This window comes from Parasteatoda tepidariorum, chromosome 8 (assembly GCF_043381705.1).
Source record: "Parasteatoda tepidariorum isolate YZ-2023 chromosome 8, CAS_Ptep_4.0, whole genome shotgun sequence".
In the NCBI taxonomy this organism is placed as follows: domain Eukaryota; kingdom Metazoa; phylum Arthropoda; class Arachnida; order Araneae; family Theridiidae; genus Parasteatoda; species Parasteatoda tepidariorum.
This window is the reverse complement of record NC_092211.1, coordinates 8,560,574-8,573,411: the sequence shown is the minus strand read 5'-3', so window position 1 is coordinate 8,573,411 and position 12,838 is coordinate 8,560,574. Positions and strand designations below refer to the sequence as shown.

The 12,838-nt window shown below is 32.5% G+C and overlaps 1 protein-coding gene across 1 annotated transcript in view; it reads right to left on the bottom strand.

Annotated features, from left to right (window-relative positions):
* LOC107439700 (long-chain fatty acid transport protein 4) overlaps positions 1 to 12,162 on the bottom strand; it is a 26,837-nt gene extending 14,675 nt beyond the window's left edge. The window contains exon 1 of the mRNA XM_016052378.4: positions 11,720 to 12,162. The gene's annotated coding sequence lies outside the window, so the exon portion shown is untranslated. The remainder of the gene's footprint in view (positions 1 to 11,719) is intronic.
* Between the last annotated feature and the right edge of the window lie 676 nt (positions 12,163 to 12,838).

The window sequence follows — 12,838 nt, the reverse complement described above, 5'->3', positions numbered from 1 at the left end:
TAATTCCTAATTGAGTTTAAATTAAATATTGTCATGTTTTTAGTGCATGAATCTGAATTGAACAACCTGATAATGCTCACTCTGGTTATTGTTATCTGGTTGCTCACTACGTGCTCTTGCGCGCCGAATCCAATCAATTATTTCATTAAACTGTTGCCAGCGCGAGAAAAGAAATATCATCGGTTTTATTGATACATACATACATGCATACGTACGTATTAGCGTTTTATATAATAAGAAGATTATCATTAAATTATACGGAATCAGATACAAAAACAATCTTCTGACAACGGATTTGAGTTTTTGATCTCAAAATATGGAAAGTGAACTCGTATCGTACAGTCGCATTGTGAGCAAAAAAAGCTTAATAAACTTAAGTAATAGTGAGTATAAAAAATATATTGACTTTAGTTCTAATGATCGTATTTGCATTTACGAAAAGTCATTCTTTATGGAAAGCTTAACCTCAAACATGTTAATTAATAGGTGTTAACAATAAATTAAGCTACAGGATCAGACACAAAAAAACGTACTTTCTCTGAATGAACGAATTTTGAGTTTTTGGACAACAAAATCTGGCTAGAAGCCAATCTGCAATTCGAACGATTTAGTCAGTCGAAAGTTTCAGCCCTTTAATGTTAATTTCATTCTTTTACAATTTTAGCCATGTCTCTAAAACTAATTGCGGAATTCGAAAAAATGCTTTAACTCACTTGTGAAACTACTTTTCCCGACGATAGTTTCTAAGAAAAAAAAATTTATTATTTTTCATTATTTTATTTAATGATAATCACATTTTTTATAAGTAAGACATACTAAGTTTTACATAATTTTAAACTACATAAATTTAAATGGCAAAATACAAAATTTGAACGAAACTGGTTGAATAATTAAACTGGTTCAACTTAAGTAATAAAAAACACAAAGTAGGAAATTTCCGGAATTTTATGACTCAGAGATTTGTTTTCTACAACTTTCGTGTTTTATCATTGAAATGTCCGTAGTTTAAAATGGTGAAAATTTTTATGTCTTACAATTTAAATCTTATTAAACTATTTGTTATATATAATAAAATTTATAATTTTTTTGTTTAGCATTTTAGGTTTTTGGGATTAGTTTTTTGTTTTTGTTTAATTGAAACTTACTTAAGTCATAAGAATCCAAATATTTTACAACAAAATATCAGGGAAGGGGACGGAATACATTGTTTTGAATTTCAGACTCTTCCTATAGTTGGGATAATGTTGGTGTCACACTTATAACTGTTGATCATTTTAGCTATTGATCCTTTACACAATTTCATACGATTAAAAAAAATCTGCTCGTAATGTATAAACGATTGCTTGCATTTCCAATATCATCCAACGACTTTTAATGTTACGAAAACCCACTACGACAGCATTGAGAAAAAGCAGGAACTACAACTTTTCCAGAATAAATTATTTTATGATGATTATTAAATGTTCTATTCATTTAAAAATAGATGCATTTTTTAAAGTTTAGTCTATAAATAACTCAGTTTTAAGTGATAAAAATACGCCAAATAGCAGAAATGGATATGTCTGTGCACAACCATTTCTGCTATTCGGAACTATTCGAGAGCAGACACATTTTTATTTTTGTCCTGAATAAAATAATCATCAAATCGGTGACTTACTGCTTTCATTTTACCATAAGAGATTTTTTAAAAATTTTTGTTACCAGGAACCTCCGTTGACCAATTAATGTTTTTAATTTTAAAAAAAATATTTTGTTTATAAAAAAATATAATTATCATGTAAAAACATTACTTTAATTTGATAAACGTTTGGAAATGAATGATTATCTGGATTCGAAAAATAATGTATTCGAAAGAAATAAACTTACAACTTAAACTCACACGTCCGAAAAGTCACCGATGTAGGGTAGAATCTTTTGACCGTGCCGACCCCCAAATACTTCAAGGTTATATCGAGTTAGCATGTCTTATATACTAGGGAAATTGATGTTTATAATTGTAATAGTAGTTACGCCACAATGGATATGATACTGGCCGGAATAACCTGGTTGTTAGGGCACAGGGCCCATGTCCAAGAGGTCATAGGTGCAATCCACGCAGGCCGAAGTTGTAAATGGTAACTGATGCACGTTAAATCTGTCGAGTCACAAAGACCTCCATGTTCCCATAACAAATCATATCTCTGGGGGTACTGTTCCAGGAGTTTCCATATCTTCTGGATTGGGTTCAAAATGACAAGGCTACGGAGTTGAACATTAGTTGTCGTAAACCCAAAATTGGTTCCACTGTTCAAAGACGGTTATAAAAAATAATAAAATGGCCGTGATACAGAATTTGCGATGAAAAGTTTCTCCCGCAGAATGGCTTCCTCTTAAATATTAATTAATGACTCATGTAAAGTTCACATTTTTTTTTCACTTTATCCTTGACTAGAAAATATATTCTAAAAATATATATTGGCGGTTTTTATAGATATAATGGACCGGCTTTCTTATCGAAAACGCTGTTTTGTTATTTACATATCAAAAACACCTGATGACGTAATTTTAAATATACCAATCAAAATTTCTGGAAAGTAATGAATGTGACTGTGATGTGCGCAAATCGGCTCTTTGAGTGATGTGTTTAGCCCTCGCGGCAAAAAGGCGATCCCTTAATGTGTGACAATTAGTTGACTTTACGATGAGTCGATATCTTATTACGTCACGGGAAAAAACTGAATATTAAGAGTTAAAACTTAAATATGGGTACAATACATTTGTCATAAATATGCCAGTGGGGAAAAACTGATAATACAGTAACGAAAATTTATATAGCAACACTTAACAATAAGCATATTGATATGCTTATCCATATTAAGAAACTTCAAAATAGATTAAAAAAGCTATTATCTTTTACAAAGAACAATAAAAGTTTGTTATCTTCTCTTGGGATATCTAAAAAAAATATTTTAAGTTGGCGTCAAATTTTATCACAAGTCGGCATAGATATGGCATTTCTTTTATGATTCAAAAACATGTGGTGAACGCTCTACGCATTCAGTGCAATTATATAAACGTGGTGGGTAAGGAAAATTATACAAAACAGAGCAGTGGGGACAACAGAGCATTCCGCACCCGGCTCGCACCGAATCCAGTGCTGAAGTAAAATATCTTCAGTGGTACACGATCATAAATTAGATAAATTAGAGTTAATAGTGGGATGTTTTCATGGCTTTCCTCTCCATGTAACACAAACGCGGTTAGTTCCGTCAAAAAGTCCTTCACGAAGGCTTAATTTCTCCCAATACTTGATCCAGTAGTTTCCTTGTCTTCTGGGTTGGATTCAAAATCACAAGGCTACGGAGATGAAGACATTAAGTAGTCCTTCACCCAAAATTGCGTCGGCTGTTCAACAGCGGTTGAATAGAAAAAGAAGTACACAAACGAAATATTTTCATGTCAAATAATGGTAATGATAATTAACTAAGATCTTTTTCTATTACCCTTTTCGAATTTTTTTTTTTATTATTTGAATTTTATTTTTTACTTTTTAAATATAAAAGGGTACTTTTCTATTGGGACCAACAACGTTAACAGCAGCTAATTCAAAATTCTATTGATATTTAAGTTACATTAACGATGAATATTCGCTTCTTATGAAACAAGCTTTTTCTATTTGAATAAAACTAACAATTTTTTTATCATGTTTTAAGAAATTTATGTAATAAATTAATGGAAAAAAACAGTCCCCGTTGCATACGTTACATGATCTGTACTATCCTAAATTCTTATTATTCTAAGATCTTATTCTTTTGCTATTAGGTACGGGTGTTTATTAGGTATTGGTCCAATTATGTAGATAATTTGCAGATTAATTAGGGAATTAGAGAAAGAAGACTTGGCACTTCACGAATCATACAAGTTAAACTGCCAGATAATCTGTAGGATAACTGAGTTCTACATTTTAAAACGCATTTATGTATTTTAAAATGATTGGAAAAAAAAATAAAATACAGTTAAAATTGATTTATTTAGGAATTTGTTCTTCTAGTGGCATATTTTCCAGAAACATTTTTCTGGTTTTATTATGCATCAATTCGATTGTCAAATTCGAAATAATTTTAATAAGGAAATACATAAAAAACGATATCCTTTAATCAGTGCATAATCTAGACGGCGGTGGCGATCGCCACCTCCGTCGCGACTTTCAAGGTTACGAAATATAATTAAGAGATGTTAGCGAAATGTTTAATTTGTTAAAGCGAGGTAAATCTTCTGTGTTTCTGTTGACTATCGATTTTTTTTCTGTCTCTTTAATGTAAGCAGAATAATTTTTGGGATTTTATTTTCTGCAAAATAACAACTCAGAAATCATCTGACATTTCGATTCAAATCTCTTATTATTCATTTAGGCAGTTTCTCAAAAGGTGGGCGGATTTAAACTTTAATATCTGATAAAAATTAATTTTTTTATAATTAATTCTTAGTAAAAATTTTGTCCAATGACAAACGGAGAGCTGCGATGGCTCAGGGGATAAAGCGTACTCCTCTCAAAGAGTTGAACCGGGTTCGAATCGCAGAGATGGCTGGTCGATTCGAATTCCGCATCCAGCTTGCACTGACCACAGTGCTGACGTGAAATATCCTCAGTGGTAGACGGATCATGGGTTTGAGTCTTTTTGCCGTTAGGCTGACCATCAGAGGTTCTGGTGGTCTTCCCCTCCATGTAACGCAAATGCGGGTTAGTCCTCCACGAAGGCAAATTTGTCTCAATACTTGATCCAGAAGTTCCCTTGTCTTCTGAATTGGGTTCAAAATGACGAAGCTATGGAGTTGAGCATTAGTAATCGTAAACCCAAAAGAAAATGGGTCGGCTGCTCAACGACGGTTATGAAATGACACACGGTGAGTCGTGGTGGCTCAGGGGATAGAGCAAATCTCAGCGATGGCTGGTCGATACGCATTTCGCATCCGGCTTGCACCGACCACAGTGATGACGTAAAAATATCCTCAGTGGTAGACGGATCATGGGCTAGAGGCACCTTGTCGTCAGGCTAACCATGGGAGGCTTTCGTAATTTTCCTCTCCATGTAACGCAATTGCTGGTTACTTCCATCAAAAAGTCCTCCACGAAGGCAAATTTGTCTCAATACTTGATCCAGGAGCTCCCTCGTTTTCTGGATTGGGTTCAATATTACTGGGCTACGGAGTTGAACATTAGTAGTCGGAAACCTAAAATTGGCCTGGTTGTTCAAATACTGTAATAATAATGACACACGGAAAAAAAATCTGGAAAAATTACTGTACTGTTTAGTTATAACATTTCTGGCTTAAAAAATAAATAAATAAATAAACATAATATTGATAATAATAAAAATTTAAAATATACGGTTTTAAAACCATTGATTTGGTAACTTTTCCGTTCAAATGGTAACGAATAACACCAAATTTTAGTTTTCGAAATTATAGTTCTTATGAACACAAATTTAGTAAAAATACAGAACTGAAAATCAAATTTAAACCGAATAAATGGTTTTTATTTCATATTCTAAAACAAAATTACCAAACTTTACCATGTCTACAAATTTTATCATACATTACAAAACCATATTTTATTGTTAATTTTACCAAATTCATTACCAGAGTCCTTCCATAAAAATTGCCCAGCTAATTGGCAGAGGCAGAAGCACAGTGAATCTATTATATTTACGGCCCGCGCTAAGGATTTCAAATTATTAGTATGTAAATTAGCCAAATAAAAAATATTCGCGAGTTTTTGAAAGTCTGCCCCAAATGCATATCTTAAAAAAAAAATTTCTCATAAAAAACTTCCATAGCAGTTTGTTTCAGACTTATAATATTTAGACCCAATTCTAATTCGTTATGCGGAGCATTTACCGAAAATTACTGTAATCGAATAAAAAAAAACCTGATTTGTTTAGAAAAAATAATTTTGACGTACTTTTGAGGTTCGAATTAAACATGTACTTTTCTTTCCTGTGGAAAAAATCACTCGCCAATAATTTCGCCTAAACACAATTTTATTCGCCTAATTTACAATTTTATCGCATTTGGCGAGGTGGCTTATGCTTAGAGCGAGCTCTGGATATTCTGGTATTTTTTTTCTTTTCCATGCATTGTTTAGTATAGGAATTATCCATTTGTTTCTTTTTTAAACAGAACAATTACTTGATAGTATATTAAGTAAAAATTAGACCCAGTTCCTAACAAGCCTAGAATTAAATGTATCGGGAAAATCTAACACTTGGGAGCAAAAAAAAACAATTTCGGGACATATAAAGCCCTAAGCAAGCAGGCTATGGTAGATCCCGAGAAATTATTAAAACCTTATTCTTATTAATGGCAATTGAAGTATTTAAATAGGTATTAATTTAAACAGATCTGCATCAATTACCGATAAGGAAAGCTGCTTAGAACCCCTTTTTCACTTGTAATATTCATAAATAAGAAATATAAAAAATGCATTTCAAAGTTTGAATTCAGTTTTAATTAATTAACAGAGCATAAGGAAGTAAACTGCACATTTTTTTTACGTATAAAAGAAGAAGGAAACTAGGATTCTACGTTTACCACACCCCGTAATTTGCTTCTCATTCATCCTTGTTTATTTATTTTTCTAAAACGTAAATATTGTGAACAAAATCACAAAACATTTTGTTTCCAAACAACACTATTACTGTAGCTTTAGGTAAGAACATTTTGTCAATGTGTTAATTGTAACGAAATAGACGATTACCTGAATTCGAAAAGTAATCACTGTATATCTGGCAACATATAATCTTGTTATTGCTCTCTCTCCCCCCCCTCTCTCTCTCCCTCTTTTCCAATTTTTGATTGACATTTACTCACGCGCGAGTAAATAAAGATCTCGAGAGGGAAACACAAATTTTTGACAGCAGTGGATAAATAGTCAATATTTAAAATAAAAACACGTAAAAGCATTTAAATTTACAACATCTTTCGAGAAAAAAAATCGGAACTTTGAAACATAATTTGCGTTGAATTCACAAATAAAAATAGCTCTTACAACTTGTCAAACTTTTACCACGTAGTTGCATTTCAGGTGGCTACAGATGGAATAAACATGGCACTTTTTCCTTACAAGTTTAGCAGTTAATAAATCACGAACTAATTGTTGACTGTTAATTTTTTTTTTCAATTCCGTCGTATACTCTTCTATATCCTTTCATAATTTCAAATTTGTAAATCTATTTTAGTTAAAAAGAGCTAAGAAAAGTGAAAAAGAATTCGTGAAAAAAGCATTTAAATTGCAATAATTCTTGAACAAATTGGAATTTCGAAGAAAAGAACTGTGTTAAGTTTATGAATAAATATAGCCCTTTCATCATAGCAAATTTTGACTCTATGGTTGTATTCCTGTGTCCGGCAGAGTATTTTTTACATCACGTTTAATAGTTAATAATTCTCGAACTAATCAGCAAATATTAATTTTTTTTCTATCTTTCTCCATGCACATTTTTCTACTCATTTTAGTAATCTTAAGTTTCCAAGTCTTATAGTTTTTGCGCAGCAAGACAAAATACAACTTTAAATTGAACACCCAAACTGGCGTTGGCTGCCCAATGATTTGTTTAATATATAGAGAAAATTCCACGTTTTTATATATTTTTTTCACTATATTTTAAAATTCTGGACTAAAGTAACTCTTAGAGAGATGGTGGCCAAACACTGGCCTCCTAGTAAGGTTCAACCCAAGTTCAAATCCCAGCAATGACCAGTCGATATGGATTCTGCACCTGGCTCGCATGATAGACGGATCATGGGTTAGCGTCCCCTTGCTGTCTGGCTAATTGTGGGAGGTTTTCCTCACCATGTAACGCAAATGCGGGTTAGTTCCATCAAAAAGTCGTCCACAAAGACTATTTTCCTGATCCAGGAAATCTCTTGTCTTCTGGTTTGGGATAGAAATTACAAAGGTAGGGAGTTGAGCATTGATAGCTGCAAATTCAGAATTGGATCTGTTCAACACAAGTTATAAAATAAAATATAAAATAAAGTAACATTTGCTTATAGCTTCTTTGGAATACTCACTTAACTTAAAGAAATTGAATACAATGGTCTCGCTCCTAATTAGTTGTTGGGGAGTGGCTTTTGTTTACGTTAGGAACTGTTCTTTTCGTTCTGTTTCGAATAAGCCAAGCCCTTCAAGTATCAGATCTCTTCGGTAACACATTTTAAACTCTTTCACGAAGTTTCTTTCACAAAGATTTCAATTCTTTCATTATATATTTCTTACCTCTTATTATTTTTTGAGAGATTGAAAATAATGCCAAAAAAGAAAAGTGTCAACATTAAAATTTAATAGATAAAGATCTAGAATGAATCTATGGGATTTGGCGATCGGCGTGAGCAGGGGGGTGATGCCTCCTAATTATTAAATAAAACATTTAAAATGCGGCTATAATTTTCTGGTCACAATTTAGTTATTATAAGTTGTAATTTATTATAAGTTGTAATTGTATGAGAAATAAATACTGTTAGATATTATAATATAATTTAAGCTTCTAAAATATTAATAAAAGTATTTTATTTATAATAAAGAAAATTTGGGTGGCATCATGATTCAGCGGATCAATATTATGTGTTATTGGAATGATAATTTTGAGACAGTTTGAATATTATCAAGTATTGTTTCAGAAGATAAATAGTAATCATGAAAATAATTCATTTTTCCTGTAATAATCACTATAAATAATTTTAACTTCTAATCCTATCCAAAACGCATCTGAAAAAAAAAAAAAATCCTAGATTGAATTGGCGAACGTCTCATAAAGGTTTCGACCACCTTTTTCTTATCATCTTAAAATTATATTTTCGTTTGAAAATTTCTGACAGCTTTCATAGCGGTAACACGATTATAAAATTGTGAAAATTTAATGAAAATTTAATCATTTTTTAATGTTTATAAATATATTTTACGCAGTGGTCATTACTATGATGATGACAAATTACTTAGGTGAGAATGCTAGAACAGACAAAAAGTGCATTTATTTATTATGTTGATTATATTTTTATGACGAGCCGTGAAGAGCTCAGGGGATAGAGCGTTTGCCATCCAATGAGGTGAACCAGGATCGAATCCCAGCGATAGCTAGTCTATACGAATTTTGCATCCGGCTTGCACAGACCACAGCGCTGACGTGATAGTGACTGATAATATCCTAAGTGGTTGACGAATCATGGGTTAGAGTCCCTTTGCCACCAGGCTAACCGTGGGATATTTTCGTGGTTTTCCTCTCCATGTAAAGCGAATGCGGGTTAGTTCCAGCAAAAAGTCTTCCACGAAGGCTAAAATTTCTCCCAATACTTGATAGAAGAGTTCCCTTGTCTTCTAGATTGGGTTCAAAATTGCAAGGCTACGGAGTTGTACATTAGTTGTCGTAAGTCCAAAAAATTGGGTCGTCTGTTCAACGAAAGTTATGAAATAAAATAAAATATATTTATGACGTATTTATATGAATTTAAAAGTTTCTATAATTGGAATTTCAAATCTGTATAAGAGCGAACAAAAAAGCTAATTCAGTTTCTTGAGAAAATAGAGCGATAGTTTTATCAACTCGAAAACTAAAAGTATTTAATGTTACACTGGACAACTAAAAATTATCAAACCTCAGCATTCTTTTTTCTGCGCATTTCTTATTCTACTTGTGTTGTACTTTTATTTTCTCAGTAGAGGTCAGATAATTTTTTTTTTAAATGTCTATAATCGGATCAAATGTTTTATTAATAATGAGAGAATTAAATTTGTTCTTAAATCATAGCCAACAAAAAATCTTGCTAAACATGTTCTTTTTCGTTCGAATAACAGAACTTCAAATTAACTATTCGTGAGTTCGAATCCAGCAGGGAGAAGAATCCCCATGTATTAAAAGGTGACTGGTGCATGATAAATCTGTCGGGGTCACAAAGTCCTTTAAGTTCTCATAACAAATCAATGCCTCTGGAAACACTAGCGGAGATTGAAATTTATCGGTGATTGATCGTTCTCTGGTTCAGGTCAAAATTACAATCTGTGGATGTAATTTTGACCTGAATGGGCCTTCCCTGTAATACTGTGATATGTGTGTGCTAAAGCAATATTCTGGCTCATAGATGGCGCCACTAAAAAACAAGAAGCGCAGCTTCTGTCTTAAAGACTAGCTTGGTTTCAAGCAGGCTTGCTGATATTGGCAAAAGGCATGAGTAACAACAACAAAAACTGCAATGGTTATAAGGTTGTTTACAATGGTTTACCCAACTGGTGAACAATGGTTTATAATAACGTCAGTGATGCCAGTGTCAACATTTTTAAATTGCCAAAAATTATTAACATACCCTCAAATCTTTAAAACCAGTTTTTAAACAAGTGTTCTCAGTAACTAATTTTTAAAGCGAAAAAATACCCGTCTGTCTTGTTTTGTTTGTTCAGTACAAAAAATATCAACTTCTACTAAGTTAGACACCGCAAAGACCAAAGATTGACGGTTTATTTATATTCTCACCTATAACTTTTGCAGTTTTTGTTTCACTTATTTGCAGACATGAAACACTCATTATTTATAATTAATATTGCAATGCATAAAAATATTAAATAATTGGGGTGCTATGAGAAAATTTGAAATATCGCAAGAATGCCAGCACGTTCGGAACCCCTTTTTTCTATGCTGAAATGCAGATGGCAACGAGTTTAACAAATTCTATGGAGTTTTCCTTAAAAGTTATGCTCAATGCATCAGCTACAGAACCAGAGCCAGGGGAGTGGGGAGCAACACCTCCTAGAAAAGAGTAGGCCTCTGCACGGGTTACCATAAATATCCTTTAGTAGTCCAAACGTAATGACATATTTCGCATTTTTAACCACTGCGCAGCTTAGTACCCCGAACGTAATGACATCTTTCTTATTTTTCATCAACTGCGCAGTTAACTTCGTCACTTCGGACTACTAAATTGATCCGTGCTGAGGCTTTCCTTATTCTAGGAGGTGTTGAGTGGAGACAGAGAAAATTGTTCGGAAAACTGTTAAAACATTTTAACTGTAATGGTCAATGCAATGTTAAATACAAAAAATGAATTTATCAGATAATTTTTTTAAGAAGTATATTTGAAATATTTTAAAATTTTTGTTAAATAAAATTTTAAATTTTTGTTAAATAAAATTTGTTGCACAATTAAAATAATAATTTAAGCCAATTAACATTTAGTTATAAACAAAAAATAAGCCCTAATGATGCAATAACAGTAAAGCATTCCGCAACAGCTCGTTGTGCGCCTTATGGGATCGTGCCGGGTTAAGGGTCAACGATTTCATGACCAACGGCATGATTGTGGCAATGTGGTCAACTCTGCTTCCAGACAAGCTGGCATACTATCGATCAAAAGGCTTCAAGCTGCCACAGGAGATCAAACCCCTGTCCTTCATGATAACAACTAATAAAGCAATAGGAAAGTTGCGTGTTTAACATATATAAAAATGCACGTTTCTATGAACAGACGATAAAAGAAGCTTTTCCAGATATTTTAGAAAATTTCACATCTGTGTTTTAAGAAAGACTGATTTTGACTGGGGGCTCGTAAAACCTGTATACAGCTTTGGCTACGACTTAGTATATGTCAAACTATATATTTCCGGAATTATTAAAGGGTTGTGGTTGTTACAAATATGTTAATTCTTTCAAATTCAAAACTTATAGAATAATGAATGAAATTTACATTTACTTACCTTATGTCCCTTACAAATGTATTACGTAAAACCTTGAAGCTCGGCAGTTCCGTCGACAGAAAATAAATCAAGCCAAACAATATTGCCAAAGGTAAAAGAACCACAGAACAACATACTAAAATAATTATGGACGCCAGGATGAAATTAAAATAATTACACAGAAACAAATGAAAGAAATAAGTTATGAATGAATGAAGATAAAACTCCGCGTTACTTTTTTGACAGCATCCACTGGCGACGAAATGTTATCTCTTAATTTACAGAGGTTAAGATTGGGCGCCGAGATACGTTTACGTCACATGACTTTTACTATTCAAAGTAAGCACTCTGTTTTATCAGTTAAAGAGAATAATAAATGAAGGGGCGTTGTGACGGACAAAGTTTGTTGGCAATGACCCATAAATTCATTTTGTCGGACTTATTAAATAAACAAGGGTCTGAGAAAAAAATAAATAAAAGCTGTGTCTACCCTACATATCTGAACATAAGGCGGAAATATTATATGCAGGGTATCTGCGTCCCCTGCGTAAGTCATGAGAAATCATGGAACGTAATGAATTTTGATATTGAACAAAATTTGTCATGAAATGCCACCATTTTGACTAAATAAAACAAAAGAAATCATGGAAAGTCATGAATTTAGGCAGTCGAAAACTCTAATTTTTGAAATGGAATCTCCTCCCCCTCACCCAATTTCATGGTGCTCCGAATATCTGAATTTGTAACAAAATCCTCACTCGCAGTCATATTTTTATTAAAATATAAAATTTCTTATCATTAGAGCCCGGATTTTGATGACCTAAAAAATCTCAATTAATGCCCTTAAAAAGTGCAAAAAATGCCCTTATGAACTGCAAAAAATGCCCTTAAAATGCGAAAATTGTGCTAAAAATGCCTTATGACATGATTTAAATAGAAGTAAAAATATTGAACTAAAACAATGTTTTACTCTTTAAAATTATTATGAGTCGTTTCAAAAAATATAAAGCAATGCAATACTTGTTCTACGTTCATTAATGTTTGACAAATATGTTTTATATCCAAAAATAACAAAAAAAAAAGGAAAATATATTGACTCCAAAACATTTTCATTTTGTATAGAAACTTAAATGAATATAA